At 48.9% G+C, this 13,810-nt stretch overlaps 1 long non-coding RNA gene, 1 other non-coding gene and 2 pseudogenes across 2 annotated transcripts; 3 read left to right on the forward strand and 1 right to left on the reverse strand.

Moving 5' to 3' along the window:
* The first annotated feature begins 4,363 nt into the window (after positions 1–4,363).
* LOC148307783 (small subunit ribosomal RNA) lies at positions 4,364–6,303 on the forward strand. The gene has a single exon (XR_015837793.1). It is a non-coding gene; the product is annotated as a small subunit ribosomal RNA (ribosomal RNA).
* Positions 6,304–6,660: 357 nt separating this feature from the next.
* LOC148307784 (5.8S ribosomal RNA) lies at positions 6,661–6,822 on the forward strand (annotated as a pseudogene).
* A 338-nt stretch (positions 6,823–7,160) lies between these two features.
* LOC148307785 (large subunit ribosomal RNA) lies at positions 7,161–10,124 on the forward strand (annotated as a pseudogene).
* Positions 10,125–12,276: 2,152 nt separating this feature from the next.
* LOC148307786 (uncharacterized) lies at positions 12,277–13,605 on the reverse strand. Its single transcript, XR_015837786.1, has 2 exons — positions 13,274–13,605; positions 12,277–13,144 (listed from the first exon to the last, which is right to left on the reverse strand). It is a non-coding gene; the product is annotated as an uncharacterized LOC148307786 (long non-coding RNA).
* Between the last annotated feature and the right edge of the window lie 205 nt (positions 13,606–13,810).

Genomic DNA, 13,810 nt, shown 5'->3' on the forward strand with positions numbered 1-13,810 from the left:
TTGGCACAATCAGGCATGTCTAATATTTGAAAGCGGCCGGGCGGCAATCGCGAGTACCCTACGCTGCGCGAGTACTACGAGTCGGAGTGGCAGTTCGTTTAGATAATACAAAATACTATACAAGGAGGGGTGAACGGCGGGAGTAGCTATGATCGGCCTAAGGTTGCCGAATGCCTCGCCGTCTGACATTAATTCGACCCTCTCGATGGCTCGTCGGGAATGGCCCGGATCGAGCTCTCGACGCGGTCAAGCGGCCGCGCGTACCCCACACTGCGCGGGTACTACGAGTGGGAGTTAATATATAATATTATACGAGGAGTTATTAATACATAATATAACACAAGGAAGGGTGAACGGCGGGAGTAGCTATGAACGGCTTAATGCCTCGCCGTCTGACATTCGTCGGGGAGTACGAGTGATTGTTTATTCATGTGAGAGATAACAGAGAGTCGGAGTGATGGATTATTTACAATAGATAATATTATTAATTGAATAAATCAATTAATCAATATAAGGTTATTAATGAGAAGGGTGAACGGCGGGAGTAGCTAAGATCGGCCTAAGGTTGCCGAATGCCTCGCCGTCTGACATTAATTCGACCCTCTCGATGGCTCGTCGGGAATGGCCCGGATCGAGCTCGCGACGCGGTCAAGCGGCCGCGCGTACCCCACACTGCGCGGGTACTACGAGTGGGAGTTAATATATAATATTATACGAGGAGTTATTAATACATAATATAACACAAGGAAGGGTGAACGGCGGGAGTAGCTATGATCAGCTTAAGGTTGCCAAATGCCTCGCCGTCTGACATTAATTCGACCCTCTCGATGGCTCGTCGGGAATGGCCCGGATCGAGCTCGCGACGCGGTCAAGCGGCCGCGCGTACCCCACACTGCGCGGGTACTACGAGTGGGAGTTAATATATAATATTATACGAGGAGTTATTAATACATAATATAACACAAGGAAGGGTGAACGGCGGGAGTAGCTATGATCAGCTTAAGGTTGCCAAATGCCTCGCCGTCTGACATTAATTCGACCCTCTCGATGGCTCGTCGGACAAGGCCCGGATCGAGCTCTGAACGCGGTCAAGCGACGCCGACGCGCGGCAATCGCGAGTACCCTACGCTGCGCGAGTACTACGAGTCGGAGTGTTTGTTCGTTTAGATAATGTATATATATATATATATATATATATATATATATATATATATATATATATATATATATATATATATATATATATATATATATATATATATATATATATATATATATATATATTATATAAGGAGGGGTGAACGGCGGGAGTAGCTATGAACGGCTTAATGCCTCGCCGTCTGACATTCGTCGGGGAGTACGAGTGATTGTTTATTCATGTGAGAGATAACAGAGAGTCGGAGTGATGGATTATTTACAATAGATAATATTATTAATTGAATAAATCAATTAATCAATATAAGGTTATTAATGAGAAGGGTGAACGGCGGGAGTAGCTAAGATCGGCCTAAGGTTGCCGAATGCCTCGCCGTCTGACATTAATTCGACCCTCTCGATGGCTCGTCGGGAATGGCCCGGATCGAGCTCGCGACGCGGTCAAGCGGCCGCGCGTACCCCACACTGCGCGGGTACTACGAGTGGGAGTTAATATATAATATTATACGAGGAGTTATTAATACATAATATAACACAAGGAAGGGTGAACGGCGGGAGTAGCTATGATCAGCTTAAGGTTGCCAAATGCCTCGCCGTCTGACATTAATTCGACCCTCTCGATGGCTCGTCGGACAAGGCCCGGATCGAGCTCTGAACGCGGTCAAGCGACGCCGACGCGCGGCAATCGCGAGTACCCTACGCTGCGCGAGTACTACGAGTCGGAGTGTTTGTTCGTTTAGATAATGTATATATATATATATATATATATATATATATATATATATATATATATATATATATATATATATATATATATATATATATATATATATATATATATATATATATATATATATATATATATATATATATATATATATATATATATATATATATATATATATATATATAAAATATTATATAAGGAGGGGTGAACGGCGGGAGTAGCTATGAACGGCTTAATGCCTCGCCGTCTGACATTCGTCGGGGAGTACGAGTGATTGTTTATTCATGTGAGAGATAACAGAGAGTCGGAGTGATGGATTATTTACAATAGATAATATTATTAATTGAATAAATTAATTAATCAATATAAGGTTATTAATGAGAAGGGTGAACCGCGGGAGTAGCTATGATCGGCCTAAGGTTGCCAAATGCCTCGCCGTCTGACATTAATTCGACCCTCTCGATGGCTCGTCGGGAATGGCCCGGATCGAGCTCGTGACGCGGTCAAGCGGCCGCGCGTACCCCACACTGCGCGGGTACTACGAGTGGGAGTTAATATATAATATTATACGAGGAGTTATTAATACATAATATAACACAAGGAAGGGTGAACGGCGGGAGTAGCTATGATCAGCTTAAGGTTGCCAAATGCCTCGCCGTCTGACATTAATTCGACCCTCTCGATGGCTCGTCGGACAAGGCCCGGATCGAGCTCTGAACGCGGTCAAGCGACGCCGACGCGCGGCAATCGCGAATATATATATATATATATATATATATATATATATATATATATATATATATATATATATATATATATATATATATATATATATATATATATATATATATATATATATATATATATTATGATGAAGATGGAGAGGAAGAAGAAGTAGAAGAAAAGTAGTAGAAGAAGAAGAAGAAGAATAATAATAATAATGATAACAAAACTAATAATCATAATAGTTATGATAATACTGATAACAATGATTATAATAATAAGAAGAAGAAGAAGAAGAAGAAGAGGAAGAAGAAGAAGAAGAAGAATAGTTATCATAATAATAGTAGTAATAGTAATAATAATAATAATAATTTCGTAAGATGAAGAAAAAGAAGAAGAAGAAGAACAAGAGCAAGAAGAAGAAGAGGAAGAAGAGGAAGTCGAAGAAGAGGTATAGGACCACGAAGAATAGAAGAAGAAGAAGAAGAAGAAGAAGTAGGAGAAAAGTAGAAGAAGAAGAAGAAGAATAATAATAATAATAATAACAAAACTAATAATCATAATAGTTATGACAATACTGAATAATAAGAGGAAGAAGAAGAAGAAGAAGAAGAAGAAGAAGGAGAAGAAGAAGAAGAAGAGTTATCATAACAATAGTAGTAATAGTTAAAATAATAATAATTTCGTAAGAAGAAGAAAAAGAAGAAGAAGAAGAAGAAGAACAAGAGCAAGAAGAAGAAGAGGAAGAAGAGGAAGTCGAAGAAGAATAGAATAGAATAGAAGAAGAAGACGATTAAGACGAAAAGTAGACGACGAAGAATAGAAGAAGAAGAAGAAGAAGAAGAAGAAGGATGATAATAATAATAATAATAATAATAATAATAATAATAATAACAAAACTAATAATCATGATAGTTACGATAATAATGATAACAATGATTATAATGATAAGGAGAAGGAGAAGAAGAAGAAGAGGATGAATACTTTTTAAAAAAATATATATATCTGCGTGTACACGCATCGACGTGTAAAAAATATGTATATATATTCGTAACGTGTATCCGCTATCGAAACGAAAATCGTGTAGAGAGAAGTGAAAAAAATTATGCGCGCCGACCATCTGGACTCGATCACTCGCCGTACCCCGCGCGGGAGTTACGCTAAGCCCGAATCCGCGCACCCGCCTCGGTCTAGTCGCTCTCGGGGCCGGGGCCGGCGAGACCGGGCCGCCGCGGTACTGTATGCGCGTCCGTAGTGGCGCGCTGATTTGCACAGCGTTCGCAAACCGCGGCGGCCCATCTGTCGGTCGCGTCGGCGGTACATTTGCGAAACTCGACGCGGCGTTCGCCTTCTGGCTTCGCCGGCGCCCGTGTCTCATCTCTGGAGTTCCGCGCGAGTAGAACTTGACCAAGAAATGAAAAAGAGTACGGTCGGAGGAGGTAACTCCCCGGCCACACCGTTGCCTCACGGCTCACGGCGTACGCGTTTTACGAATGGGAATTCATAATTTAGGCGACGACGACGCACTCCGTGTGATCGATCCCCGCCTGCTCTCCCCGCTCGGCTCTTCGAGCAAGAGAACCACCGCAGCGGCAAGGCAGAGTAACAACAATACACATGCCCGATAATGAGCAAATTGTTCTTTTATCGACGGAGTGTGAGTGTCACAGAGCGTGGCGCGGCGGGTGACTCCGCCGCGCGCGAACACGCCGTGTCCGAGCAGTGTCTCTCGGTTACGCAGCTAACCCGAAGAACAGCTCCCTGGTTGATCCTGCCAGTAATCATATGCTTGTCTCAAAGACTAAGCCATGCAAGTCTCAGTAAAAGCCGAATTAAGGTGAAACCGCGAATGGCTCAATATATCAGTTTTGGTTCCTTAGATCGTACACGGTTACTTGGATAACTGTGGCAATTCTAGAGCTAATACATGCAAACGAGGTCCTGACCGGCAACGGGAGGGATGCTTTTATTAGATCAAAAACCAATCGGCGGCGGGGTTCGCGCCCCGTCCGTCGCCATTCGAGATGACTCTAGATAACTTTGAGCTGATCGCACGGTCTAGCACCGGCGACGCATCTTTCAAATGTCTGCCTTATCAACTGTCGATGGTAGTTTATGCGACTACCATGGTTGTCACGGGTAACGGGGAATCAGGGTTCGATTCCGGAGAGGGAGCCTGAGAAACGGCTACCACATCCACGGAAGGCAGCAGGCGCGCAAATTACCCACTCCCGGCACGGGGAGGTAGTGACGAAAAATAACGATACGGGACTCGTCCGAGGCCTCGTGATCGGAATGATTACACTTTAAATCCTTTAACGAGGATCCATTGGAGGGCAAGTCTGGTGCCAGCAGCCGCGGTAATTCCAGCTCCAATAGCATATACTAAAGTTGTTGCGGTTAAAAAGCTCGTAGTTGAAATTGTGTCCTGCGGTGTCGGTCTACCGAATGCGGTACGACAGGCACGTCTGCGGGGCTTCTCGCCGGTGCGTCCACCGCCGGTGTGTCGCGGTCGTCCTCACGGTCGGCCGCGCGCCGAGGCGGGCCGTCGCGGCTGTTTACTTTGAACAAATTAGAGTGCTCAAAGCGGGCTAACACTTGCCTGAATATTGTACGCATGGAATAATAGAATAGGACCTCGGTTCTGTTTTGTTGGCTTTCTGATACCAGAGGTAATGATTAATAGGGACAACTGGGGGCATTCGTATTGCGACGTTAGAGGTGAAATTCTTGGATCGTCGCAAGACGGACTAAAGCGAAAGCATTTGCCAAAGGTGTTTTCATTAATCAAGAACGAAAGTTAGAGGTTCGAAGGCGATTAGATACCGCTGTAGTTCTAACCATAAATGATGCCAGCCAGCGATCCGCCGAAGTTTCATAATTTTAACCCGGTGGGCAGCTCCCGGGAAACCAAAGCTTTCGGGCTCCGGGGGGAGTATGGTTGCAAAGCTGAAACTTAAAGGAATTGACGGAAGGGCACCACCAGGAGTGGAGCCTGCGGCTTAATTCGACTCAACACGGGAAAACTCACCAGGCCCGGACACTGGAAGGATTGACGGATTAACAGCTCTTTCTCGATTCGGTGGGTGGTGGTGCATGGCCGCTCTTAGTTGGTGGAGCGATTTGTCAGGTTAATTCCGGTAACGAACGTAACTCTAGCCTATTAAATAGACGTGCAACCGGTATCACGAGGGTCCGCGTGCGCGCGTTCCGCGGCGCTCGCGTCGCGTGCGTGCGTCTCGCGGTCTTCACTACCGGCGTACAATGAAAATCTTCTTAGAGGGACCGGCGGTATATATAGCCGCACGAGATTGAGCAATAGCAGGTCTGTGATGCCCTTAGATGTCCTGGGCCGCACGCGCGCTACACTGAAGGGATCAGCGTGTCCTCCTTGGCCTAACGGCCCGGGTAACCCGATGAAACCCCTTCGTGATAGGGATTGGGGTTTGCAATTCTCCCCCATGAACGAGGAATTCCTAGTAAAAGCGAGTCACCAGCTCGCGTTGATTGCGTCCCTGCCCTTTGTACACACCGCCCGTCGCTACTACCGATGGATGATTTGGTGAGGTCTTCGGACTGGTGCGCGGAAGCTCGTCTCGGGCGTCCGACGCGTCGGAAAGTTTGACCGAATTTGATCATTTAGAGGAAGTAAAAGTCGTAACAAGGTTTCCGTAGGTGAACCTGCGGAAGGATCATTTCCTGTGTAATAATATATTTTGTAATATATATACATACTTGTATGTAAAATACACGAATCACGATGCGCGGCCGAGAGCCCGACATCGCTGCGGCGGAGATCGCCCTAGGGCGCCGCCGCGAACCGCGGACCCGCCGGCGTCGCGGGACGGCTCTCTCGATCCTGACGGGTCGGGGGACCGCGCCCGCGTCCGGTCGCGATTTAGTGATGCGCGTGTGCGTGTGCGCGCGCGCATCACCATTAAGGTTGCTATTTTTTGTTGTTTTGATCTTCTAAGGTCAGTTTGCGCTCGCGCGAACACCCAAAACGCGACGGATAAACAAGTGAACGAATGACAATTTTAAAATTGTACAATTATTACCCTGAACGGCGGATCACTCGGCTCGTGGGTCGATGAAGAACGCAGCTAAATGCGCGTCAGAGTGTGAACTGCAGGACACATGAGCATCGACATTTCGAACGCACATTGCGGTCCGAGCAAGACGTAGTTTGTCCACGGACCACTCCTGTTTGAGGGTCGCGCACGCAATGCGACCAGACTTCGCCGCGGAGTCTCTCACCCTCGTCCGCGAGGGGGGGGGGGCCCCGGCGAGCGCGCTGCCGGCGTCGCCCGCGCCGCCCGACCCGCTCCGGCGGTCGGCGCGCGCGCGGGCGTCCGGTCAAATGTGTGACGAATTTCGAGCGCGCGGCCGGGACGCTAACGCGTGTCCGGGGGCTAGCGACGACGCTGTGAAACCGCGATCGATCCTTTTGCGATCTTCGCGGGGCGATCCTCGCGCCCTCGACGCGGTCCCGCCGCCGCGCGCCTCTGTCTGTCTGTATTATTTATATATAATATAAAAATTATCTTTCTGTCGTCGACCTCAAATCAGGAGAGATCACCCGCCGAACTTAAGCATATCAGTAAGCGGAGGAAAAGAAACTAACGAGGATTCCCCGAGTAGCGGCGAGCGAAACGGGAAGAGCCCAGCGCTGAATCCTGCGGCCCAGGCGGGCCGCCGGGAAATGTAGCGTTAGGGAGGAGAGTAATATATACACGCGCGGTCATTAGTCACGGCTGCCTGTCCAAGTTCATCTTGAACGGGGCCCGCTTACCCGCAGAGGGTGCCAGGCCCGTAGCGACGGTAGCCGGCCGCGACGGTCTCTCTCCCCAGAGTCGGGTTGCTTGAGAGTGCAGCCCTAAGTGGGTGGTAAACTCCATCTAAGGCTAAATACTACCACGAGACCGATAGCGAACAAGTACCGTGAGGGAAAGTTGAAAAGAACTTTGAAGAGAGAGTTAAAGAGTACGTGAAACCGTTCAGGGGTAAACCTGTGGAACTCAAACGAGCGAACGGGGAGATTCATCGCGTCTTCCGTCGGGGCCCGCGTCTCGGTGCACACCTTCGCCCTCGGCACTCGTGTCGGGGCGGCGGGTGTCCGGGTGCGCAGCCGGGCCCCCGGAGCGCGTGCACTTCTCCCTCAGTATAACACCGCGACCCGTCGCGCCCCGGTCGAATGCGCCGTGCGGTTGTCCCGTCTCGCTATGCGGGGCGGAGCCGCGGCGTCCACGGCCGGGGCCGGTCGAACATTTGACGAGCGACGGTAGAGAACGAGGATCGCGTCCGCCCCACCTGTGAGGGCGTCCGTCGCGTCACAGCCGCTTCCTTATCGCGGCCCCCGGCGTCTAGTGCGTCGCGGGCGTCGCTTTTCGGTTGCCGGCGGTTAGTGGCGCGCTCTCGGACGGGACGCGTCCCGGTCGGCGGTGGTTTTGTTTTGGGCACTCACAGGACCCGTCTTGAAACACGGACCAAGGAGTCTAGCATGTGCGCGAGTCATTGGGAACGCTGATAAACCCAGAGGCGAAATGAAAGTGAAAGGTCGGCCTCGAGCCGGCCGCAGGGAAGATGCGCGGGCGTCGCCAGACGCCCCGCCGCATTCCCGAGGCGTTTCGAGAAAGCCCCCGTGCGATTATCGAGACGCACTGAGAGCGTACACGCTGGGACCCGAAAGATGGTGAACTATGCCTGGTCAGGTCGAAGTCAGGGGAAACCCTGATGGAGGACCGAAGCGATTCTGACGTGCAAATCGATCGTCCGAACTGGGTATAGGGGCGAAAGACTAATCGAACTATCTAATAGCTGGTTCCATCCGAAGTTTCCCTCAGGATAGCTGGCGCTCGAGAAACATGACGTTCGCGTCATTCTGACAGTCTCATCCGGTAAAGCGAATGATTAGAGGCATTGGGGTCGAAATGACCTCAACCTATTCTCAAACTTTAAATGGGTGAGATCTCCTTCTTGCTCGAAGATGAAGTAGGAGCTCGGATGGGAGTGCCAAGTGGGCCAATTTTGGTAAGCAGAACTGGCGCTGTGGGATGAACCAAACGTCGAGTTAAGGCGCCCAATGAACGCTCATCGGAGACCATAAAAGGCGTTGGTCGCTCAGGACAGCAGGACGGTGGCCATGGAAGTCGGAATCCGCTAAGGAGTGTGTAACAACTCACCTGCCGAAGCAACCAGCCCTGAAAATGGATGGCGCTGTAGCGTTCAGCCTATACTCGACCGTCGCAGGCAGGTGGGACGTTCGCGCGGCGCCCGCGTCGCGCGATCGTTTTGAGGCCGCGACGAGTAGGATGGCCGCGGCGGTGTGCGCAGAAGGGTCTGGGCGTGAGCCCGCCTGGAGCCTCCGTCGGCGCAGATCTTGGTGGTAGTAGCAAATACTCAAGCGAGGTCCTTGAGGGCTGATGTGGAGAAGGGTTTCGCGTTAACAGCCGTTGCACGCGAGTTAGTCGATCCTAAGCCCTAGGAGAAATCCGATGTCGATGATGGTGTAAAGTTATGTTATATATATATTATATTATTTATAAATAGAATATCACACCCGTCGGGCGAAAGGGAATCCGGTTGCAGTTCCGGAACCCGGCTGCGGAACCGTCTTAAAAATCGTTCCCTCGCAAGAGAGTTCGTCGGGGTAACCCAAAGTGGCCTGAAGACGCCGACGGGAGATCCGGAGAGAGTTATCTTTTCTGCCTGAGCGTTCGAGCGCCCTGGAATCCCATAGCGGGGAGATAGGGCTCGGGACGCGAAGAGCATCGCCGATGCGGCGGTGTCCGGATCGGCCCCTCGGACCTTGAAAATTCAGGTGAGGGATACGCGGAGATGTCGCGCCGGCTCGTACCCATATCCGCAGCAGGTCTCCAAGGTGAAGAGCCTCTAGCCGATAGAATAATGTAGGTAAGGGAAGTCGGCAAGTTGGATCCGTAACTTCGGGATAAGGATTGGCTCTGAGGGCCGTGGCGTGTCGGGCCTGGTCGGGAAGAGGTCATCGGCCGAGACGTGGAAGCCGGGCGGGGTCCCCCCGCGTGGCGCCCCAACGGGTGTCGCGCGGGTGTGGATCTCCGTCACCCGGCGCCTCGCCTTGGCCTCCCCTCGGATCTTCCTCGCTGTGTGGCGCCGGCGTGTTCGCGCACGCTCGGCGACCTGTACGGCCGCCGGACGACGGTCAACTCAGAACTGGCACGGACAAGGGGAATCCGACTGTCTAATTAAAACAAAGCATTGCGATGGCCCTCGCGGGTGTTGACGCAATGTGATTTCTGCCCAGTGCTCTGAATGTCAATGTGAAGAAATTCAATTAAGCGCGGGTAAACGGCGGGAGTAACTATGACTCTCTTAATTAGTGTTATCTGAATAGTGTTTAATTAGTGACGCTGTAGGTTAAGGTAGCCAATCGCTTCGTCATCTGAATAGTGACGCTGTAGGTTAAGGTAGCCAATTGCTTCGTCATCTGCTTAGTGACGCCGTAGGTTAAGGTAGCCATTCGCTTCGTCATCTTAATAGTGACGCTGTAGGTTAAGGTAGCCAATTGCTTCGTCATCTGATTAATGACGTAATTAATAATTAATATCTTGCCGCTCTCGTCTTTGCCCAACGTCTGCGATCGGGGTCGAGTCCGGGGGGAGCACTGAGAACCTCGTAAGGCAGTGCGACCCAAGTCAACATGGCGCCTCCACGTGGCGAACCTCCGGATAGTCGGAGGTGGGGTTCTCCCACCGAAGATGAACCAATTAACCATGCGCTGGCGACTCAGTGGGGGGGTTACTGCAAATGACCCCCCGCACCACAAAACAAAAATCCCAATAATGAATACGAACAACATAGCCTCGGACGGCAACAATGTGGGGCCCACTGGCCCCGCATCATTGTTGGGCGGGCGAGTCAACCGCACCGAACTCTCGGAGGGTGCTGACGTTCTCTCGACTCGACCAACAGCCTCCGCGTCTGATGACGCGCAGGCCACTGCATCGACATTCGTGTGCGAGCTCTGTGTCCCGAACCGCGTATTTTCCACGAAAATCGGGTTGGGAGTTCACCGAGTCTCGAAACACAAGGAAGTGACAAACGAAGAGATCGTGGTGGGCCGAACTAAAGCTCGGTACACCGACGAGGAGGTGGAGCTATGGGCTCGATGTGAAGCTTTCCTCATCAACTCGGGGAAAACCGACAGGGTGAACCAGCGGCTATTGGAGCTCCGGCCGAGTGCTGGCAGATCTCTCGAAGCTATCAAGGGACTCAGGTGTCGCCTTGATTATCGTGGAAAGCTCGAGAGAATCTTAGCCGAACTCGCGCTCCAGGCCGAGAACACTGGACCCCTGTTCGGGAGACCGATTGTCGTGGAACCTCCGCCCCCACAGATAGTTGCCAGTGCGCCAACGGTAGCCAGGGGGGGCTACCAGGCGGCCGAACTAGAGTGGGTGGCGAGTGCTGAAGCCGAGTACATACGCTCAGGGTGTCGCAGGCACATCAACAAGACACTGTACGCCAAAAGCGTGGACCTACACATAAATTTTGGCTGGACGGTGGATGATATCCGCAAAATCCGTCTAATGAGGTCGTACAGGGACGCCTTGGCGCGTGCCCTGTCTAGCGGCGTCGTCAGTGATCCGATGCTGAATAGCCCTGTCGAGAACTCCGCCGCCGCAGAGCGATCGCAGGGCCCTGCTGTCGATACTTCCGCCCCCGCGGCGGAACGACCACAGACCCCAGCCCCCCGGGCGTCAGCCTGGAGGGTCTGCGAGACACCACCCTCCCCAAGGACTTGCGAGTTGGGGGAATTACGCCAGACTCTGAATCAACAAATTTATGCCGAGAAAGACCAAGAAAAACATGGCACGATCAGGTATGCCAAATACTTGAAAGTGGTCAGGTTAGGAGTCGTAGTAATCGGCGGGTATGTATGAGGAGATGCATGAACGTGGAAGAGGCGAAGAATGTTTGCAAAGACAGAGTGGTGTGGCGTTCTATTCTCTCTGCCTGAAGCGGCGTGATGGTTAGTTAGTTAGTTATAAAAGATCTAAACGAACGAGCGAAGAAAGGATTGTAAAAGAAATTTATGAGGCGAATCTTGTTGGGAACATGAGCAGAGGATGACCGGGCAAAACTTGGCATGATCAAGTATTTAAAATAATTGAAAGTGGTCAATTCAGGAATCCGAATAATCGGCGGGTATGTATGAGGTCCGCCTCCATAGTGTAGCGGTTAGCGCTCTAGGCTACCATGCTGGAGGTCCCGGGTTTGATTCCCAAGAGGGTCGCAATAAATATTATTGATTTTTCAGTCAAATATATATTTAATATGACCCTGGACTGGTACCTGAAGCGAAAGGCTGATCACCTTTCCTACGTGTATTTAACGATCAAGATAACACTGCTTCTATATAATGCAGTGCCCTATGCACCTTTGGGGTGCGGAGAAGGGTTGGGAGGAGGATGTGTGAGGGGATGCGTAAAGAAGAATGTGTACAAAGACAAGAGTAGCGTGGTGTGGTGTTCTATTCTCTCTGCCTATCCCTGCGGAAGCGGCGTGATGGTCAGTTAGTTACTTTAGATTGCATTTCTGTAAAAAATTAAGGTCAATGTTGTAAGATCACAGAGAGCGGGATAGGATGATACTTTTCAAGGATCTCGGTCATTAATGAACAAAATAAAAACATATTTAAGAGCATAATATGTTTATTTTCAGGGGGGAGAGTATACATATATATTAGTCACGATGAATAACTCCCAAGAAAATTGTGCAATAACACACGTTTCATGGTTATATCATCTATCTGCCTATACATATCTGCAAACACTAAAACAGTAATTACTGGCTACACATCCAAATAAAACAATGCCGAATCGTCCTCTGTAGTTTATATATTCTGATCCAGCGCTAGGAAATGAAACTGTCCAAAGCGCCAACACAATGGGGGAAATGGAACCCTTCTGCCGCGACAAGTCATTTGCCAATAGTTGCAAGAGTCTGAAAAGGTAACAAAGTTACAGAATTAGTTTTTATGTTTGAAAAATAATTGCTAGCATTACGACCCACTGAGCGATCTCCGATGATGAGGATATCAGACACCGGTATACACTAAGATGGTCTTATAAGGTATACAGTGGCAGGCTTCTCGGAGGGGTTGATATGAAGAGTTCCAACCTCATCATAAAACTACTCGTGGAGCACAGATGGGGGCTGGAAATTTGTCAGCAAAAGAGTCCAGTCCGGTTTTGCGATTGCAAGCTTCGTCGGGCTGGTCTTCTTACATCATATATCCAATATTATTTATTAATTATCATCCATACCTATTTCTTTGTGAACAAAACATGGGCAAGCATTGCACCCACTAGTAAATTGACATTTGTAACTGTATAAGTAAAACTGGAAAACCATTTCAAAATCTATACGCCACGTGCTGTGGCTAATTTTGAATGACATCTTTTGTGTTTGTTGAATCTTATTTTATATGCATATAGTGCAATAAATAACATTATATGACAATAAATGTGCTTGTAACTATGCCGGTTGTCCGTACTTTACCTAAAATATAACATAAAAACAATAATAAAAACAGACTCGCTGTCAACGGACTGTCAAAATGACATTTCACACAAAGAAGATTGCACAGTTTTTCAGGCATGAAAAACAACAACAAAAACAGTTGATTACCTGCAATGCTGTTGATGGGGTCATTCCGGAGGTTATAGAATACATATTTCTTCTAATTAGCGCTTATTTGAGCAGCAGTCGAGACAAATTTCTTGCGTAATTTGTTTGACAGCTGTTTAGCAAACGGCGGAATGAGAGGAAACGCCTTACCAATAATGAAGTACTCACATTTCCAATATATAATAGTTATTTTCAACACGAGATCACCCGGCTTGTCATTTATTGTTTACAATGAATTATATAAATTAGTTTGTGCAATGAATTCATAACGGCCGCCCGGCCAGACTCGAACGAAGCTTATATACAAAGATTTATATACTAATGATGGCGCTGTAGGTATTCTTCTTCTTCTTCTTCTTCTTCTTTTTTTGATGGCTTTTCACCCTTCTTGGGTGTTATAGCCAGTGTCGAGTTATTCTTTATTTACACTTTTTACATTTGACTTATAAGTGTTAGTATTCCTGTTAGTAGGGTTAGTTTTATTAGTTATGTTAGTTTGTTTAGTGAGTTATTTTAGTAAGTTATCATACACCTTTA

This window comes from Brachycentrus maculatus, unplaced genomic scaffold (genome assembly GCF_059751285.1).
Source record: "Brachycentrus maculatus isolate JH-2025_06_01 unplaced genomic scaffold, ASM5975128v1 h1tg000189l, whole genome shotgun sequence".
NCBI lineage: Eukaryota > Metazoa > Arthropoda > Insecta > Trichoptera > Brachycentridae > Brachycentrus > Brachycentrus maculatus.